The sequence below is a fragment of the Alosa alosa genome, chromosome 7 (genome assembly GCF_017589495.1).
Source record: "Alosa alosa isolate M-15738 ecotype Scorff River chromosome 7, AALO_Geno_1.1, whole genome shotgun sequence".
NCBI lineage: Eukaryota > Metazoa > Chordata > Actinopteri > Clupeiformes > Clupeidae > Alosa > Alosa alosa.
The window spans coordinates 6,448,218-6,463,513 of record NC_063195.1 but is presented as its reverse complement, the minus strand read 5'-3'; the positions used below and the strand labels follow the sequence as shown (position 1 = coordinate 6,463,513).

The window sequence follows — 15,296 nt, the reverse complement described above, 5'->3', positions numbered from 1 at the left end:
TGGCAACGCTTTTTGGGCACTCGTCGGGCATCCAAATGCGCGTGCGCAAGGCTTCACGACACCAATCTTGCTCCAGCAGCGAGATCACAACACATGATTGGCACGATGTCTTCACAACACACCATATGATTGACTCAATGTATTCACATCACATCACATGATTGGCTCAATGTATTCACATGTCAACGTTTTGCCGTGGAAGGGGTGTGATATATGTAGTAACGGCACAAACTAGCCCCATGCATTTCTATGGAGGATTTTTTGAGTGTTGCGTCTCCTCATTAGAAAGTCTCTGCCTATACTGCGACTTAATGGCAACATGGTGGTACTACAACAGTTACTAGTTAATTCAGATATCAATTCAAATCAGAATTTAAAACAATAACCAAAGATGGTATTCATAAACTCTGGCAAGAAAAATGGGATAACGGGGGGAAGGACATGCTAACCGACTCACGCACACACACACACACACACCTATACACACACAGTGCATCTCTTTCAAGGGGCTGCCCACTCTATCAATCTCCAGTATTAAAAAGTGAAACAAGCGACAGGAATGTGCCCTTACCAGAGTCCTGCACGAGTCCGTTTTTTGGAGACCCACCCCTGCTCACGCCCGTAAAAGTTCAGCATCTCCACTCAGCCTGACTGTAGTGAGTGCACACACAAACACACACACACCTGCAGCTGTTGGTGGTGTTGGGTGCGGAGCATGTCGACCTGCTGCTGCAGCTGCTGCCTCTCTGCGCTGCTCATGTCTCGGACCTCCAGCCCAGCAGGGTGGCGCTACGCTGCTGCTCCTGCAGAGCCTCCAGGACTGAGCAGTGCTCCGCCTGGGCCTTGTTATGTTTTTTATATTATATACTTTTAATTACTTTGGTAGTTGTAGTCTATGCGATTAAAAAGCATGTGTGTGTGTGAAGTATCCAAACAATGATAACACCTTCATGCTGCTTTAGCCACAGACCTTCAGCTACTGTAGGCTACAGTGTGTCCCATTTAGAAGTGGCCACTTCATTTGGGCTTTCTTTGATTCACGCAGAATGTATTTCAACTTTTCGCCAAGAGGTGGCAGCTTAAGTCCGCTTGATACTGTAAGCCAGGTGTTTTCAACCAGTGGTCCGCGGCGCACTCGTGGTCCGTGAGGACATTGCTGGTGATCCCTGACCATGGATTCAGTAGTTGCAATGTGGAAATCAGTATTTTTCCCACGAACAATAACGGACGCAGCTCTCAACTTGGCCCGTTAAAATGTGAACAGTCCAGCGACGCATTTCATGAAGGCCTTTTTGGACATGTCAGTTATTTGTACCACTGGTTAGATGTAAAACTGCATTTCGTTTTAGACTATAGGTATTTAATTTGTGCATTGACAATAAAGTTGAATATCATATGAACTAAAGATTACTAAAATCTTGCATAAGAAACATTCACAAAAATCATTGGCATTGTAATACGTCACTTGTCAGGACCAATGAGGGAACTGGGAGTGGTCGAAGGAAATTGTGAAGCTTCCGCGAGCTGTTGGAAATAACAATTGATTATAGAACCCCTGTTAACCTAATGATTCTGACCCCACTAGATATGGAGAAGTTTCAGTCAAAGTAATATTACTATGCATAGTAGGCCGATGTAGGCCTACTCACGATACTGTTACAAGAATGCCTTCTAGCTATTTAATTAGACTCAACTTCCCCAAGAATAGTGTGCAAGGCCCTCCTCAGCTACTAATTCGGGAGGCACCATTTACTGAGTAATGATCCTAGTGTGAAAGTTGGTCAGGGGCTATAGTGCTGGCCTGGACCACTATGCTCATCTGGACAGAACATCTTACAGAAGCTACAGAGGGTTCAGGGTGTGCTAAAGTTAGCTGTCTAATTCCAGACTACTAATAAAATCAGTGACCCACCACAGTACAATACGATGGCCAGTTCTCCTGGTAGCATGCCTACTTTCACTAATTTAGCCCCACGGCCCTAGGGACTAATCCTAGCCGTTCCCCCTGGCACATCTTAAACTTTGAGGGATATCTAAAGAAATTCTAGAAAACTATGCGGGTCAAAGCATAACAATTTATTTGTTATACAAGCTATTCATCCAATACATTATAGAAGGTACATCTAAATGAATAATGTGAAAGTTACAAAAACAGGTTAAAGGAACATTTAGGAAACCATATGAAGCAATCAGAGAATGAACATACCAGCTCAGAGGATGATGACTACACACCTTAGTGGTGCGGGAGATTCTGACTACAGAATGGCTCCCCGAATGCTCTGTAAACTTCACTTAAATAGGCTACCTAGTTTGTGGTTGGTTACATTCACATGATTGGAGGTCAGCTGATTTGGGATCACATGGTTGGAGGTCATCTGATTTGAGAGTACTTTGATGAGACTTGAGACCATTGTTGTAGTGAGAGTGAATCAATCAAGACATGACAAGGTATACATTTGATTACATTTCCTGTCCCTATAGTTAACTGCTCCTGTGGACATGTGACAGTAGGCCCACAATAGGCCCACACTTAGTAGTTGATCAAGAGTCAATATATGACTGAAAAGATTATCATCAGCCTGGTAATTAGGATCCTTACAGCATGACCTGTTGAAAACTGCATGGCAATGACAGGGATGGTTTTGTTTGTTAATAAATAAATAAATAAATAAATGTAAAAATGATACCTTCTGCTTTCCCCAAATACAATGTAGCCTACAGGTGTACATGACCTTTCATCAGTCCAGTTGCAGTGGATGAACTGTGATGAACTGCCCTACTTGTAATTGTTTAGAGATTTTAAAGGTTTTATAACAATGCTACAAATGTTTTGGCTAGTGCTACAAATCTATTCACCTTTTGGCAGCCCAGTAGGCTACTTGTTAATGCGGCCGCCCAATACACACACACACACAGGCATGCCAAACAAGCATACACAAAAGTTTCAAGAGTGGGGGATGGAGTAGAAGATGGATACAAATTGATTTGTGTGCTTTATGTTTGCGGAACGAATGTATAGGACAGAGCGGCTGTAATGTTTTGTACCGCTATGCGGTACATCTAGTTCTTTAGTTACTGATGTCCCTATGTGATCACACCTCAGTCCAGTAGATGGCGGTAATGCGCAGAGATGGCAAGCTGCCAATAAAATCACTGAAGAAGAAGAAAAATGGCACGAATGGCACAGACGACATGCAGGAGGTGGTGTTCTGTACCTTTCTGTACCAACAGTAAGCAAAGACACCCCTATCTGAGCTTTCACAAAATTCCCCGCGATGTGGATCGTCGGAGAAAATGGCTTCAAGCCATCAGGAGAGAGGAAGGCCCGCAGTCTAAAATTTCTGATGCTGTAGTTATTTGTAGCCAACATTTTCGTAGGAGCGACCTGTTCAAAACACCTAGCGGTTTCACCCGAGTTGAAAGAGACGCAGTGCCTTCTATTTTTCGATCGGAGTCATGTGAAAGACTTGGGTTTGCTTGTGGTCACGAATATGTTGGTGATGCTGCTGCTACTAGTCTTGCTTTGGACCACAACTACGCACGACCATCGCCTGGTAAGTTAAGGTGGACTCGGTTGCGTACAGTACTCTATTTACGATAGTTAACAACTTCAAACTTTTGATTTAGCAAAATTACGTTAATTGGTGTAATTTTGAGTAAGACCGTTTATTTGCATTATAGCCTCACTGAATGGGCTTTACGGTACAGTAATGCTAACGGTGCAGGGTGCTAAAAGTTTTAAGTTAACTACGGTAAATAGGGGAGACCGGGGACAGTTGCAACGCTTTTTGCATTTGGCTCTGTTACTCAGAGACGGTTTGGATTAGACAAACCAATGTTTTATACAATACACTTACATATGTCTGTTAATAGTCTAAACCATTTAAAGATAATTACAGAATCTACATTTTTCACAATTTGCATTTGAATGTAAGCAGTCAGATGTTGCAACTTACCCCGGGCCCGGGGACAGTTGCAACATTGTTTGGGGATGGTTGCAACATGTTAAAAATACAATATATTACAATATATGTCAGTGCAGCAAAATGATTATTTTTGTATGTAAATACAAGTTATGTAAGTTACAATAATATTACAGTGTTATTTATTCACCAGCTTTGATTAGATGACAATTATATATTTGTCTAGATGAGTAGGCCTTATGTGCAGATGTCAAATATTGAAATTGATATAAAATACAGTAGGACTTTAGTGACATAGGTAGAATGGAACAATTTGGGAGGCAATTCACTTTTATTTAGACTATTGTCATGTAAAACATGTTTTTAAAAATTTATATTTTATATGATCATATTTATGCATTGTACGGGACTGTACGGGGACAGTTGCAACAGTGGTTGCAACTGTCCCCTTTCCTGTCAGCCATGATAAAACCCCATGTGCTAGCTAAACAATTTATATAAACAAGTTATTTTTTGCTCCGGAGTTACACTTGAAGTAAAACTGAAAGTAACCAATCAGGATATTTTTTAATGTTGCTGTATGATGTCATTGCCTACAACATTCTGTTTGTTTGTGCAGCATTCGTTATAGGACAGAGAGAACCTTGGATCTTTGGATCCTCCAATGGGACCATGGATGAAATGGAGGAAAAGCCGCTGATCTCTGGCTGTAACGAGACTGAAATGCACCAGGTTGACCTGAGATTGATTGTGAAAGAAGAAGACATAAAAGAGGAGGAGTATGGTCATATGATATCATGTCCGGTCAAAGATGAAGAAGAAGAAAAGCCTTTTGCAGAACGTCACTGTAAAATTGAAACAGACGATACAGACTCTAACGATGAAACACTACAGACACCAGCGGAGATTGAAGTGGAGATTGAGGAGGACGAGCAGCACGATTACCAGCTGGAAAGTAAGTCCTTTCAGATATCCCTTTCAGACACGATTCCCATATATTAATCATGTAAAATCTAAATGAGAATCAATGAGTATCAGGTGTTGGGGCACTACATTATCTTAACAAAAAAATGCCCAAATTAAAACATTAGGAGCACAGACAAATTTTGGTGCACCGGGTGTCATCTAGTAAGTTAAAGTTGATATTTGGAGTTAAAATGGGTTTCACGTCATTATTCAAACTAATCTCAACTTCATGCATAATGTTTGTTAATTAAATAGGCCTGTCTAACCTGACAGTTGAAGTTCATATGAATATTGAAAATAAGCCACTGCTTGCTGGTGCTCCCACTATATTCCCACCCTCTTTTTCCAAAAGATAAAATATGAGGGGCTGCAACAGGCTTGGAATTTCACCATTCTGGGGGCAAGGCCACTTGGCCTTCAGTTGGGCATATTTGGTGGGGGGCACAAAGGCCACATGTCAGGGCACCAAGGCCAAAGTTAACTATTAGTAGTAGGCTATAAAAATTATCAAAGTTGTATTTAGCCTATTCACTGCAGTAGACCTGCATCACTGTATGAAACATTACAAAAACATGAAATGAAAACATGACATATTACATAGAACTGTAAATCATCTGACTATCTAATATTTACAGATATCTAGGCTATATATAACATTTATTTTATATTTGGCCTGTTATGAAATCATGTATTGAACAATTTAAGCACAGCTCAGCTTTAAGAAACTCAAATAGCCTAGATGCATGTTTAGCATTTTGTGATCATTAAGGCTACTTTTACAAACTCTTAGTCAGCTGTCCTCTGATTTACCAATATATATATAGGCGATATTTGTAACATTTATTTTGTATTTGGCCCGTTATGAAATTATGTGGAACAATTTAAACACATTGTAAAACTTAAAGCCCAAATTTGGAGACATCCATGTATGTCGAACTTTACTGCAAATTCAAAACTGGATTACTCTGGAACGGCTAACTGTACAGGGGACTGCTTTACACCTTTGTGTTCGGTAAGGTCTCCTGTTTATTCTGATATATGGGTTGTCATGTTTTAAAAGAAGGGTTCAGTAAAAGTATTACACCGAGATGAATGGGTATGGAGATCATGGGACGCAACACCTTCAGTAGAATGTATGATTAAATTGAATTATATTATTTACTTTTTCTGCGAACCGCTCAACACAGCAATTATCGGCTAACATCGTTTTAAAAGCTGAGAAAAAGCTCTTTCATGTGATACGTGGTGTCTGTGAGATGAATAGGCTACTTCGTGAGTAGTTCAACATGAGTGGGTGAATTTGGACGCACTTTCTTTCTTGCGCTGCCACTTTCTCCACTGCGTAAATGACTAAATTAATTTGGCGCTGTGAATGCTAAGATTATTTTGACAGGCCACAGGCTAAATAAAAATCGCTATTAGTAGGACTTAAAAGCAGAATATTGAAAGAAGGGGGCACCAAGGCCACCGTGGCCTGTAAACCTCTGATTTTCAAAGGGACCTCACGGCCAACGCAAGGGGCAAAGACGGCCATGGCCGTCGTGGCCGCCGTGAAATTCCTACCCTGGCTGAAACTTTTCGTAGAGTTTGGACTAAATCCAATATGGCGGAGGTCCAATATGGTGGAAAGTGGAGGGATTCCAACGGTGGCTGATTTGTGAAAATCAGATGCACCGTTCAATGGTCACATGTGTGAATGCAATCCAGTTTTGACCCATTGGTGGCGCTAGAGTGTTGGGCATAGAGTTCTGTAAATTGGTGAGAGTGATCATGGGACGGTCCTGAATCAGTGCGCCGAATTTCATAACTTTCGACTCAGCGGTTCAATTTTCGACCAAATTTTGACCCGCTCCCCACTTTGATGCAGCATAGGTTTCCATTATATCAGTCATCTTTCCCCTAAAAGGGGGCGTGTACGTGCAGCACATTGTAGCTATACTTGCAGCCCAGGGTAGTTATTTCACGGCCGTCGTGGCCGCCGTGAAATAACTACCCTGGGCTGCAAGTATAGCTACAATACAAATTTATAAACAGCAGAATCTGACAGAAGGGGTAGGTACAATACACAGGAACTAGCCTAGGCTAGTTCTTGTATGTTTTACACTTTCCCAGAGGGTGTCCACCAAGCTTAATGATGATGTAAGGTGATTTCTATTTTGTATTGAAACTTATAAAATGACATGAGTGGTGAAAACAGTGTTTTTTCATGCAGTGGCCAGTTTCGAGATTTTGGGCTTGTGTGCTAAAAAAGTATAAATAAATATCCATAATTTCCTATGTAAAACACTTCATTTAATGTCAACACAATGACACTTTTTTTTTTTTTAACCTGGCTTTATCCAATGGTCAGATTTATTGTTTTAAAGTTTATCAGTGCATATTTAATTAGATCATGCCTAATTTGCACATTTAAACAGTACATTACAGAAAACTTGTAAATACTAGTGCAAACAAGTTTCATAGTGAAATCTGCTAGTTAATATTTGTACACTAATAAGCTGTAGTGTCTCTATTCTGTCGTATTGATATCTTCCTATTTAGACAATTGGTGATGACCTACACAATTAGTGTAACCAACGTGTTGCAGTATGTCATAGTTTGTCTGCAGGTTATGTGCTTACTCAGTGTCAATGTGTCAACTGGTGCTGTTACACTGTTGCGCTTTCATTTTGCTTCCTCCAATGTGATTTATAAATCAAATTTTATCGCAACTCTAGCCATTTAATGCAAGAATTTCCTGCACACATTTTACAGCGCTGTATGATATCCCAGGCAATACAATCGCTAATCCAGCAAGGATGTGTATTTCTTTGGAATTGAGTGTAACGGCTGCATGTAAAACCTTCGAGATTACTACACTTCTGAAATGATTTGGTTTAATGAGTTTTAATGCACCAGTTTAAAGGATAATTCCGGTGTGATTTTGACCTAAAGTGTGTTGAAACATGATACCGTGTGTGAACGTATGTCTCGTAGCTCTCCTCGGCTTGTCCCCTGCACTCAGAAATCTGGCGCTAGTTAGCCAATGCTACCAACACAGTGTTTCGTTGTGGTGCCTCGGGCATCGGCCTAGCCATGCAAATAAATCACACCGGATCTAGCTAGACCGGAAACTAAACAATACGCACTGACAAATGGAATGGAACGTTGTATGTGCTGCACGTACACGCCCCCTTTTAGGGGAAAGATGACTGATATAATGGAAACCTATGCTGCATCAAAGTGGGGAGCGGGTCAAAATTTGGTCGAAAATTGAACCGCTGAGTCGAAAGTTATGAAATTCGGCGCACTGATTCAGGACCGTCCCATGATCACTCTCACCAATTTACAGAACTCTATGCCCAACACTCTAGCGCCACCAATGGGTCAAAACTGGATTGCATTCACGCATGTGACCATTGAACGGTGCATCTGATTTTCACAAATCAGCCACCGTTGGAATCCCTCCACTTTCCACCATATTGGACCTCCGCCATATTGGATTTAGTCCAAACTCTACGAAAAGTTTCAGCCAGGGTAGGAATTTCACGGCGGCCACGACGGCCATGGCCGTCTTTGCCCCTTGCGTTGGCCGTGATGCCCCTTTGAAAATCAGAGGTTTACAGGCCACTGTGGCCTTGGTGCCCCCTTCTTTCAATATTCTGGTTTGCGTCCGACTAATAGCGTATTTTATTAGCCTATGGCCTGACAAAATAATCTTAGCATTCACAGCGCAAACTAATGTAGTCTTTTATGCAGTGGGGAAAGTGACGGCAAGAAAGAAAGTGCGTCTAGATTCACCCATTCTTTTCAGTTGAACTACAGTACTCGCGAAGTAGCCTACTCATCATACAGACATCACAAGTATCACATCACATGAAAGAGCTTTTTCTCAGCTTGTAAACGATGTTAGCCGTTTGGATTAAATTGAATCATAAATTCTAGGTTCTGCGCCTATCTCCCTACCCATTCATCTTGGTGGAATACTTCACAACATGGCAAACCATATATCAAAATAAACAGCAGACCTTACCGACACGAAGGTTTAAAGCAGTCCCCTGTACAGTTAGCCGTTCCAGAGTAATCCGGTTTTGAATTTGCAGCAAATTTCGACATGCATGTCTCCAAATTTGGGCTTTAAGTTTCACAACGTGTTTAATTTTTTCGACGTGATTTCATAACAGGCCAAATACAAAATGTAAATGTTACAAATATCGCCTAGATGTCGGTAAATATTAAAATCAGAGGATATACAGCTGACTAAGAGTTTGTTAAAGTAGCCTTAATGATCACAAAATGCTAAGCATGCATCTAGGTTATTTGAGTCTTAAAGCTGAGCTGTGCTAAATTGTTCAATACATGATTTCATAACAGGCCAAATATAAAGTAAATGTTAAATCTAGCCTAGATATCTGTAAATATTAGATAATCAGATGATTTACAGTTCTATGTAATATGTCATGTTTCATGTTTTTGTAATGTTTCATACAGTGATGCAGGTCTACTGCTGTGAATAGGCTAAATACAATTTTCATCATTTTTAGAGCCTACTACTGTATAGTTAACTTTGGCCTTTGTGCCCTGACATGTGGCCTTTGTGCCCCCCACCAAATATGCCCAACTGAAGGCCAAGTGGCCTTGCCCCTAAAAAGGTGAAATTCCAAGCCTGGTTTCAGCAGTCACAAATTGCATCCGATTTTCACGGAACTTGGCGGAGATGATCTTCTGCCCGAGCCGCACAAACGATACTTGTCAGATTTCTCAACTTCAAGTTTGTTTGCCCGTGACAGCCAATCAAATATGGTGATGAAGCCGCCAAACAGGAAGTGGACAAACATCTCAGAAACTCTTTGGTGTATGAAGTCCAGGGACATGCTAGCTGATTGTGAAAGCAGCACAAGGACATTGATGTAATTTGGCCTCTAGGGGTGCTGTAATAAAGAAAGTGAGCTCACATCTCAGAAACTCTTTGGTGTATGAAGTCCAGGGACATGCTAGCTGATTGTGAAAGCAGCACAAGGACATTGATGTAATTTGGCCTCTAGGGGTGCTGTAATAAAGAAAGTGAGCTCACATCTCAGAAACTCTTTGGTGTATGAAGTCCAGGGACATGCTAGCTGATTGTGAAAGCACAGGAGACATTGATGTAATTTGGCCTCTAGGGGTGCTGTAATAAAGAAAGTGAGCTCACATCTCAGAAACTCTTTGGTGTATGAAGTCCAGGGACATGCTAGCTGATTGTGAAAGCAGCACAAGGACATTGATGTAATTTGGCCTCTAGGGGTGCTGTAATAAAGAAAGTGAGCTCACATCTCAGAAACTCTTTGGTGTATGAAGTCCATTTGGCCTCTACAGGGCTGCAATACAGGAAGTGAGCTTGTATCTCAGCAACGCTTTGATGTATGAAGTCCAAACTTAATACAGGGACAAAGTAGCTGATTGTGAGGATATGCAAGGAAAGTGGTCTCATTTGGCCTCTAGGGGTGCTGTAATAAAGAAAGTGAGCTCACATCTCAGAAACTCTTTGGTGTATGAAGTCCAGGGACATGCTAGCTGATTGTGAAAACGCACAAGGACATTGATGTAATTTGGCCTCTAGGGGCGCTGTAACAAAGTAAATGAGCTTATTTCTCAGCCATTCTTTATCCAATTACCATCAAACTTGCTGTGAGTGCTTGCTCATGCCATGGCTACACCATTCCTGCTATAGCGCACTGCTAGGCCCCCACATTGCTGCTTGCAATGCAGCCATTTACATTAGATTCCATTCTTTTCAATACAACTCCGCACACCAGCATCGCACTTTGCCGCCGTAAAAATTACGATTCAGTTATATTTGGTCGATGCTGCTCCATAAAATTCATTGTTCATACAGCGTTTGCCTGTTAAAAACTTCGGCGTTGATGTGTGTGGCAAGTGACCGTGCACCATAGACTGTAGGCCTATAAAATGGCAATGCACTCATGTTGGAAAAGTTCCTTATTTTCAACTGAACTCAAAAGATAATGAATATAGTATGAATATAATATTTTCTGTTTCTTATGCCCTTTATAATGTGTGTAGGCCTAAGCTTACATTTTGTGCATGCACTTCTGCGGTAGCATTTATTTCAGTTTATATCAGCTATATTTCTGAAGAATATATTGTGTTGCCTCAGGTCTGCTGCACATCTTTTGAAGTTTGATTTTAAATAATCAAATAGACCTACGTCTTAAAGTTTCATTTAAATAATCAAATAGACCTACGTCTTTGCTTTCATTTGAATCCCAATCAAGATACACAGTAATTGCTTTATTGTTAATATGGACTCCTGGAAAGTTCAGAAATGCAAAATAATAGAATTTTAATCATGTGATAAAATATGTGATTAATCGTGATTAACTTTAGAAATTCAGCGATTAATCGTGATTTAAAAAATGTAATCGTTTGACAGCACTAGTGAATATTACAGCTGGTTGAGACCAAAAATGAATTGTGAATGAGGTGTAATCTGCTTTTGATTTCACTTTGACAGAAGACATCAGTGTACGTTCAGTTGCAGCCCCTCCTTTTCATCAACACACCTGACACCTCTCGGGCTATCACTTTACGTTCAAAGATCGATTGATTGCACAATCGATTGGACCAACCAACATAAGTTTCGAAAACTAAAATAGGGAATCGATTTTAACCAAATATGTACACGATTAATTTGAAACAAATTAAACGAATAGAATAGATAGATGTAACAAAATTCACAAACAAGTCGAAAAAGAAAATAAAGAATTCTGAAAGTGCAGTAAGCGTTGTGAATTCTAAAAAGAAAATTCCCACCAGTTTTACGCTAGTTTCAGTAAGTTTAAATTTGCTGCTGCTGGTGTTTTGCCAACAAATGGAGGACAGCGGCGATTAACCTGTGCGACATGAGAAAGATGAGTGATAACCCCTAATAACTTAAGGAGTTCGATATGGAAGCACTTTGGATTTTGGACTGTAGATCAAACTATCGAGAAGGACAAAGTGGTATGCAAACTGTGCGATCGTGAGTTCCTACGTAGGCAGTTTGACATTTGTTTTTTGTTTGTTTGACATGTCTACAATGAAGGCTACAAGAGCTATACAATTATTATTTATTTATATTTATTTTTGGACAATGTACCATTAAGTAAGGCGGGAGATGCGTGTTGCTTATGCGGCCGCGTAAGCTGCAAAGCGCTGCAGGAAACACTAGAAGGGGTGGGTCACAATTCTGCCTTCTCACACCGCAACACAGGTTTGTGAATATGAGTGTCGCAATTTCGGTTTCAATAAGCATATCGTTACAGCCCTACTAGCCAGGCTAAATATCTTTCTCGCTATAAGTTGGATCATAAAGCAGCTATCCGCGCAGTCCATCATCTATAGGTTTACAACATTACCAGGAGCAACAGTCCGTTACGTAAAATAACTAGTTTAAAGTAATGCTATACGATTTCTATATATAGTTTAATATAATATAAATGACTATTCTATAGTTATTTTTCGTAAGGGTCACAGCTCTACACAAACTTTATCTTCCATGAGCACAGACAAGCTAGATTGATCTTTCTCCTGAAGTAAACATTTGCCAATATTGTGACATTTTTTTTATTTGTATTTTTGGAGGACTACTTACGTGCCATACGTATTTCATTACTTTGTGGTAATGTCTGACATTCTGTGGAAAACATGCCTTGCTTCTAGAGTGGTATTGAAAGCCTGCAGGAAGACTCAGCTCGATTTACGCCAGTTCTCATTAATATTCAACGAGCTAAGCTGCTTGACTCTGATTGGCTAACAGCTAGTAGGTTTCGTCAGTAACATGACAGCCGTTATCAACTAATTTTAGTTTCATGGCATGAACTTAGCTTGGCTGGCAAGTGTCCAAATGTGCATAAATAAAACCTGCTAGGCTAGCGAGTGCATTAAACCTGTATAACATAACACTTCCTTGAGTTGACAATAATGTTTTTACTTACGGACTCGGCACTGGTCGTAGACTGCCACGATGGTAGCTGTTATCAACTAATTTTAGCTTCATGGCATGAACTTAGCTTGGCTAGCGAGTGCTAGCATTGTCCAAATGGGCATTAAACCTACTAGGCTAGCGAGTGCATTAAACATAACATAGCACTTCCTTGAGTTGACAATAATGTTTTACTTACGGGCACTGGTCGTAGACTGCTGCGATGGTAGCCTACTGCTCCAGGCTTAAACAGCAACCTTTTTGCAAAGCCTGTGGCATTGTTCCAAAAAAATTAATTGAAGCCAATTGATCTTCAATTGAAGTCTGGGTTCTTGGGCAAAATGCATTGTTGTTCTATTCGTGCATAGCGCACAAGCCCATTGGCATTCAGCCATCCTTGCATAGGCCTACGAAAACTGTCACAGAGCTAAACAAATTTTGTGGGCACGGTGTCAACTGGGCAAGCTAATGAATAGTAATGAGCTCAACCAATTCCACGTCAAAACTGAAGAACTTTTTGCAATTGGCCTGATTTCTCCGCTTATTTCTTTTCAGTGGCTAAAGCTGACAGAGGAGGTAGCTGTTCATTTTCACATTCATGACATAGCACAAACACATATGGACCTTACATATTAAATAAAATACAACTAAAAACGGTTTTGTGTGGCAGGTCACCACCTTTTAACTACTGAATTTGATTTCTATTTTAAATTGAATATTGCTTCATCAGTTGATGTATAATTGCTGAATGTGGAACATGTACTGTATCTGCCATTCTAAGTCTCTGTGGTAACTCTTCCAGGTGTATCAGACCACCCAAATGTAACACAACAGAAGATCCATGGACATAATGATGAACTCAACCTGGAACTCAAAGGAGGACCTTACCGCTTCACAGTCTATAGGAAAAGTGTCACAGCCCTGACTGAACTTGAGAAGCACCAGCAAAACCACACTACTGGTGTTTCACAAACACAGAGGACAAGCAAAAAGGCTCATCAATGTGCCCGGTTTGGAAAATCATTTACAAAGGTCACAGCTCTTCAACGCCACATACGTACACATACTGGAGAGAAGCCTCATAAATGTGTCCAGTGTGGAAAAGCTTTTAGAACATCCACAGAGCTTAAACACCACATACGTACACATACTGGAGAGAGGCCTCATAAATGTCTTCAGTGTGGAAAAGCTTTTGCACAAATATCAACTCTTAAAAACCACATGCTGATACACACTGGCGAGAAGCCTCATAAATGTGCCCAGTGTGGAAAAGCTTTTTTGCAGATGTCAGGTCTTAAGAGCCACATGATCATACACATTGGAGAGAAGCCCCATGTATGTACCCAGTGTGGAAAAAGCTTTTTCAAGAATGTACTCTCTTAAAATCCATATGCTAGTACACAGTGGAGAGAATTTTATCAATGGCCTGTCCTGGAAAAGGATCTCAACAAATTTCTGATCTGAATTCCCATATACAATAAATGTCTTCAGTGTGGAAAAGCTTTGCACAAATATCAACTCTTAAAACCACATGCTGATACACACTGGCGAGAAGCCTCATAAATGTGCCCAGTGTGGAAAAGCTTTTTTGCAGATGTCAGGTCTTAAGAGCCACATGATCATACACATTGGAGAGAAGCCTCATGTATGTACCCAGTGTGGAAAAGCTTTTTCAAGAATGTACTCTCTTAAAATCCATATGCTAGTACACAGTGGAGAGAATTCTTATCAATGGGCCTGTCCTGGAAAAGGATCTCAACAAATTTCTGATCTGAATTCCCATATACAAACAATGCACACTGGAGAAAAGCCTCATAAATGTGCCCAGTGTGGAAAAGCTTTTGCAACATCCACAGACCTTAGATGCCACGTGTGTACACATACTGACGAGAGGCCTCATGAACCTGACCAGTGTGGAAAAGCTCACAGCTCAGCTCTTAAAACCATAGTACATACGGGAGAGAAGCAACATAAATGCTCCCATTGTAGAAGAGCTTTTTCACGAATTTCATATCTAAGATCCCACATGCGAGTTCACACAAGAGAACAACAGCCTTATAAATGTGCCAAATGTGGAAAAGCTTTTACAAAATCCCCATATCTTAAAAGCCACATGCAAACACACTCTAGAGAGAGAGAGAAAGCTCATACATGTATAGAGTGTGGGAAAGCTTTTTCAAAAAGTGAAAATCTGAAAAGCCACATGTTCGTACATACTGGAGAGAAGCCTCATGAATGTTCCCACTGTGGAAAAGCTTTTGGAACACCCAAAGATCTCAAACGCCACATGCTTACACACACTGGACAGAAGCCTCATATATGTGTCCAGTGTGGAAAAGCTTATAGAACATCCCAATATTTAAAGTACCACATGCTAATACACACTGGAGAGAGGCCTCATATATGTGTCCAGTGTAGAAAAGCTTTTAGAACATCCGAATATCTCAAACACCACATGCTAATAC

General features: G+C 40.5%; 1 protein-coding gene across 1 annotated transcript in view; it reads right to left on the bottom strand.

The window, feature by feature from the left end:
• The window catches only part of LOC125297241 (zinc finger protein 729-like), a 540,495-nt gene that overhangs the window by 293,252 nt on the left and 231,947 nt on the right, over window positions 1-15,296 (bottom strand). The gene's annotated exons all lie outside the window — the stretch shown is intronic.